The sequence below is a fragment of the Manis javanica genome, chromosome 2, assembly GCF_040802235.1.
Source record: "Manis javanica isolate MJ-LG chromosome 2, MJ_LKY, whole genome shotgun sequence".
Classification (NCBI taxonomy): Eukaryota; Metazoa; Chordata; class Mammalia; order Pholidota; family Manidae; genus Manis; species Manis javanica.
The window spans coordinates 101,979,310-101,985,309 of NC_133157.1; positions in this window are offsets into that span (position 1 = coordinate 101,979,310).

The following is a 6,000-nucleotide window of genomic DNA, read 5'->3' on the forward strand; positions in this document are numbered from 1 at the left end:
AAACTGGTCTACCCCTAGAGGGCTTACCTCCTGCCACTCCTCTTCATCCCGTTGATCCAGCCCATGGCCTCCCGCGTGCTTCCATCAAACTGGCTTGCTCCTGCTCAGGGCTCCTGCACTGGCTGTACCCACTGCAGGGGAATGCGCTTCCCCAGAAATTCAGAGGCCTGATGTCCATCCCCAAATCCTGAAAACTTGGATCAGATTTCCCTTTCCCCATGCAAACTGCCCAGCCTTCCTGTCTCCTTACCATGCAATTTACTCATGTATTATGTGTGTGGTCTGAGTTCTGTCCCTAAAATCTAAACTCCCCAGGGGCAGGGGTGTCTATCTCACTCATTGACATGTCTCCAGTGGCCACATAGTGCCTGGGGCCTGATTAGGGTTCAGTTAGCATTCGCTGGGTAAACAAAAACATCCAGGGGGCTGGGTGCAGAAGTGATGGTCCTCAGTTACAGACTGGGGCTGCTCCCTGGTGTCCTGTGTCCCTTTTGTGTGAGACAGGACCCTCTGGAAGCTGTAAGTGCCCACATCAGCATCCAGGGTTCTGGAAGAGGGGCTTGAAATGCTGAGCAGGAAGTCTTGGAGGCTCCAGGAGAGGCGGTGAACTCCAGCGTGGGATAGGGGCAGCCAGTCACTCTAACCCCTCCATTGCCTTCGCTAGGTGACCTCAAACCTTGCTGGCCCTGAACGGGATTGGCTCTAGCACTCAGCAGGATTGCTCCAGGGTAAGGTTTTCAGAGCTAGCTAGGAAAATATCAGGACCAGAGATGCTACCATAATTAGGAAGGATCAGTCCAAAATGAAAAAAATGGGGCTCCCTGTTAAAAATGTGTAAGAATTGCAAGATGGTGGCAGCAGGTCACTGAACCAAGTGCAGGGTCCTTCTGAGGACTGACCACTAATTGCATCTCACAGATCTCCCTGCCACAAAATTCCCCATGACAAATATAGATCACCTACTATGCCTGAGATGTGTAGCATGTTTCTCCCTAAGGAAAGAAGCCCTAGGGTGCAATGGGAGACAGTCCCAGAGAAAACCTAAAGCTACCAAGAATGGTGTCCTTGGAACTGTCCAAAGGCCCTGATGTCATACAGAAGGATGGGGGTGGGATGAGGAGGTAGCAGAATGAGGTAACATCAAAGGTGGCGTCTGGGGCCAGGCTGGGTTGATGTCCATGAGAAATGAGCAGGCAAGATTCTGGATCATTCTCCACCCAGAAAAGCGGTCTGTGATCAGCAAAAGCTATGCAAAGAGAAGACAATAAAGAGAACTCCAATTTGGAGGAAGAAAACCAAGGTTGAGTCATGGGTTGTGGCTCATTATGCTGGAAGCCTAAGGCCTTTCCAAATGAATTGGCTGAAAGGGGGCACGGCCTTACATTCCTGACACTTGGTGGGCATCCAGCAATACCAGATGCTGAGGTAGGTCCTATCACTTCATTTCAATGGCGCTTCCCAGTTTAAAAAGTGCTTCCATCTACATAGTGACTTCACTGGATTCTCTATGCTACCAGGTCAGCAAAGTATTGTTATCCTCAGACAGGTCGACAGGTTATGACCAGCCCAGGTTGACAGAGTTGGTAAGGCCACTGAGGGCACAAGAACTCAGCTCTGCTGGCTTTGAGTCCAGTGCTTTCTTCCTTTCTTCCATGATGCTTGTCTTGCCTGAGGGGGGATTTTCCCTGGCAAGTTCACTCTGGATTCTGGGAGACTGAATAACAACAAATAACAACAACCAACCCCCAAACTCTGGGGTAACAGGGTTTATACGAAGCCTTGTTCGCTTGGTGGCAGGTTGAGTGCTGGAATCATGTCTGCCTCCAGGTCCGTGGCTGTCTCTGCCTCCCGGCAGAGCACTGGGCAGAGCTCTTTGTAGAGTAACACCAACTATCAGGGCTCCTGGCCAGCGGGTATGGAAGCCGGTGCCTGTGCAGCATCAAGCACCTTAGAGCCAGGGGAGGCTCCTGGCTCTAGGAACTTCCAGTTTCCTACAATGCTCTTGTTACTGGATGCTACTGTCTTCCCAGAGTTCAGGGCCTGAGACAGACAGACAAATGCAGGCCAGGACATCTCAAGCAGATGGCAACACATTGACCACTTGCCTCCAGCATACCCATACCAATACTCTCCAGTGCAGTGGAAGGGATGGTGAGCTGCTTCGAGACGCAGAGCACTAGCCCTAACCTTGGGGAAAAGGTAGCTTTTCAGAGGTCTTGGCTGGTTCCCTCATACAAACATAATAGGAAATGCTTTTGGGGTCATCCAGTAAATGTGAACTACAGATAAGTACGAATTAATAAAAACGTAGTATCCTGAGTGTGTCTGTGTTTTGAAATGGTCCATTAGCCTCTTGTCAGAAAGACTCCTTCCTTCCAAGCATTGCTGGTTCCTGCACTAAAAGGTGTGCATACAATTCTCCAGATCTCATAATCACGCACAGCTAATGGCTTTGTGAACTGTTACCTGCAGATGCGCAGTGCCAGTGGGTTTGAGTTAGATACCTCAATCACTGGCATTTTCTCTAAAACTTCACAAGTGCAATTAGCCATATTAATGAAATAATCTTGTGTTTTTTTTTAGAACTGAAGCTGCATGTGAGTCACACAAAAAGAAAACGCATCTTCCAATCATTTCCACTGTAGAACAGGCACATGTTAAAAACAGCTGAATTTATTTTTCCCTCTTCAAATTCTGCAAAATTTACACCCGGGTTTACTTTCTATGCCAAGTTTCAGAGCTGAGCAAATTTTTATGGTCTACTTATAAACCCTAGAAAAACAAGGTTTATAGGAAATGTTGACACAACCTTAACTAAAGTGGTGCTAGCTGACACCTCGGTATTTTCAATTTGGGGATTTCTACTGGGAAAATATAAATGCTAATTCAGCAAAGGTAGCCAACTATAATAAAAATGTAGTCTTCCTGTTCACCTCATGAGCTTCTACTTCAAAAGGTGCTAGTGCAACATGGAGGTGAGTTCGAAAGAGAATGCCCAGTACATGGGGCACCTGCAAATAGCTCAGTCTCCTGGTAACTGTAAACTTTGCCTGGGAATGCATGACCTCACCATGAGTCATGGCTCCCACTGCAGTCCAGTCAGAGAGGTGGCGGAAGATTCTAGGTCTTTACACGAAACATGTCTGCTACCCTCTCACTGCACACCGCCAAACCTGCCCTTAATATAGACAAAAGTAGATTTATTTATGGACCGGTAAAGCAAATCTCTCAAACGCAGAGAAGCCAGAATGATGAAAGTTGGCATAAAGGCACATGATAGAAGATTGCTTTTCAGTGCAGGAGGCTCAGGCTGGGGCCAAAAGTGGTGCCAATAGAACCCAGGTATAAGGGCAAGCCGAACGTAAGGACAAAGAGCCAATGACAAGTCTGATTTCCCCATGCCCTTAAACAGCCCAGATGAGGAGCACATGTGTTCCATATTTAGGCTTTGATTTTTACTTTTTTTTCTTCTGGCACAGGAGGAGGTCAGGCCCACAGATAAAGACTGACACACACAAATGGCCCATAAGAGGGGGCAATGTGAATTAAGCTGAAGTAAATGTTTTAAAATCCTCAGCTAGATAGACTAAACACCACCAGCCTAGCAGACAGGAGACCCAGCTGTCTGTCCAGGCACTCCCACCAAGGAAACAGGACTCTGGGCCACCTGAAAAGCCTTCCTTGTGTCTCTGTTTTGTCATCTGTGAAATGGAGGAGGTGGTGATTAGGAAGTAGCGTCCCTGCAGTGTTTTGTGAGTTTTAAACTGCAGGATAAATGGGAATATCATGTTGCATTCACTGTATTTATACTTTGGGAAACTATGCTCAGAAAAGGGAAATATTTTCAATTGAGGGACAAATCCTTCAATATAGAGGAGGAAAAAACCCACCCTAGCATATTTGTAATTGCATTTGGCTCATCCTAGAACTGATTTAGAAAGGCATTTACTGCTGATAACTTTGCTTTTGTGTAAAGTCTAATTGCCACTAAAAAGGCCATTAGGGTTACCCCCCAATTACCATCACATATGTCTAAACTTTACCAGCTCCCAAGGGACCACTAAGTTATATAGCTTCATGAACAGAGAGGATTTTGGATGAAAAATTTTTCCTCCCAGGTTTCTAAGCCTGTTGGCAGCATTTTCCCAGAATGTTTTCAAAAGTTTTCGCAAGCTATCCTCATAATATTGGCAAAAAATATGAAGCATAATTAAAGACTAATGCTTAACTTCTGCAGGCCGTGCCTTTTTTTTTCCAGGTTGAAAAGGAAGACAGTGAGTTTCTGGATGTAACTGTCAAGACTAAATGATTGTTCATTTCCTGCAAATTGGGAATAATGTAATAACATCCAGCTGGGGAGGTAGGTTGTGTTACTTGCTTTTTCCTCTTCCAGAAGCTGGGTCCTTTACCAGCTTGGAAATATTTCTGTATGAATGTGCCGAAAACCTATGGGGAAATGGAAAGAACGACAATATTCTAGACATCAGCAGTCAGTTTGATAGTCTTACTGGTACTTGAGAAGATTCTAATAGTAAAGGTATACAAAGACTAACTTAAAATGAGGTCTTTGGGGGAAAAAAAGGAAGGAGGGATTTACAAAGCCACAAAAATCTTCCTCTAGAATTGGGCTGATTAAATTATACCTGCTAAAATATATACCTGCCACAATTACCTGCTAAAATTATGCATGCCAGTGACTGAGTTTGAGAGAAATAATTTACAATAATGAAATATTTTCACCCAAGAGAAACAGATTAGTACAAATCAAAGTATCTGTGTCTTACTAATGCAGTCATTACCTGGAACAAAAGAAAACATAAATTCAATGCTGAGTTTAAAACTGGAATTCAGCAAAATGTAATCCCAGGCACTTATTTTAAATGCATGATTATATTTTGTAGTATAATAAATTTCATTTGGGGGATTAAAGATGGTGGCATGAGAGGGGAGACAGAGACCTCCTCCTAAAACCATGTATAATATGAAAATATAATTAATACAACTAGTCCTGAAAGAACAACAGGAAAGAGGGCTGCACCAGACTGCATACACCTGGAGAAAAGAGCAGACCTCATGGAACAGGGTAATATACTAAAGCTGTGGCCTGGTGGGACCCAAGCCCTTCCGCCACCCCAGCTCACTGGTGGTAGGAAGTGAAACAGAGCGGGGAGGGGGTAGAGGCCTGGGACTGCTGAACATCTAGCCCTGGAGATCTGCTCTGTGAGCACAAACCTACATTCCATGATGCTCTGGTGATTAGTGAAGTTGGAAAGCTAAGTCAGGCGGAATACCTGGAGAGATGGAGATTCCAGCTTCTTGTGGAAAACAGGAATTCACATCCAGCTGAGCTGGGTGGGCAGTCTGAGAGACTTCCTAACAGCAAGAGGGCTGCTAAAGGGGCAAGGATTGCACAGAGCTTACTGCTCAGGAAAAAGGACAGGTAGACAAAATTGCCCAGCAGGTTGGGAACTTAAACGATCTTCAGGTGCTCCATCCTCCTGGCTGACTATGCAACTCGAAGGCCCTCCACCATGATACACAGCCTGCTGTGTCTTCCTCCAGCTAGCCTTCATTTAGCTCACACAACAACAGCCCCTGCCCTGGCATCAGGCCAGCCAGAGGGAAGCCCCACCTATGGCAGCTACCAACACAAAGCATAAAGGCTTACACCTGTGTGATAGGCCCACTGGTTCAGGCAGTGGAGACAGGCATAACAGCTGGGAAACAGGAAACACCTCTTTCCTCACCCCAGGCACCAGCACCATTCCCCTGCCACCCACAACATAGCTCCAGGGGCTGACAGCTCCAGAGAGTAGACCTTCTGGGCACTAGAGGGTGCCCCATACAAATAGGAAACGTCAAAGGAACTGGTTCAAAGCAAAATCTCAACACCAGATAAAGGAGTGAGACTGAATTAATAAATCTTCCTGAGAGAGATTTCAAAATAAAAATCACAAACATGCTCATGGAGGTACAGAAAAATATTCAAGAACTCAGAAA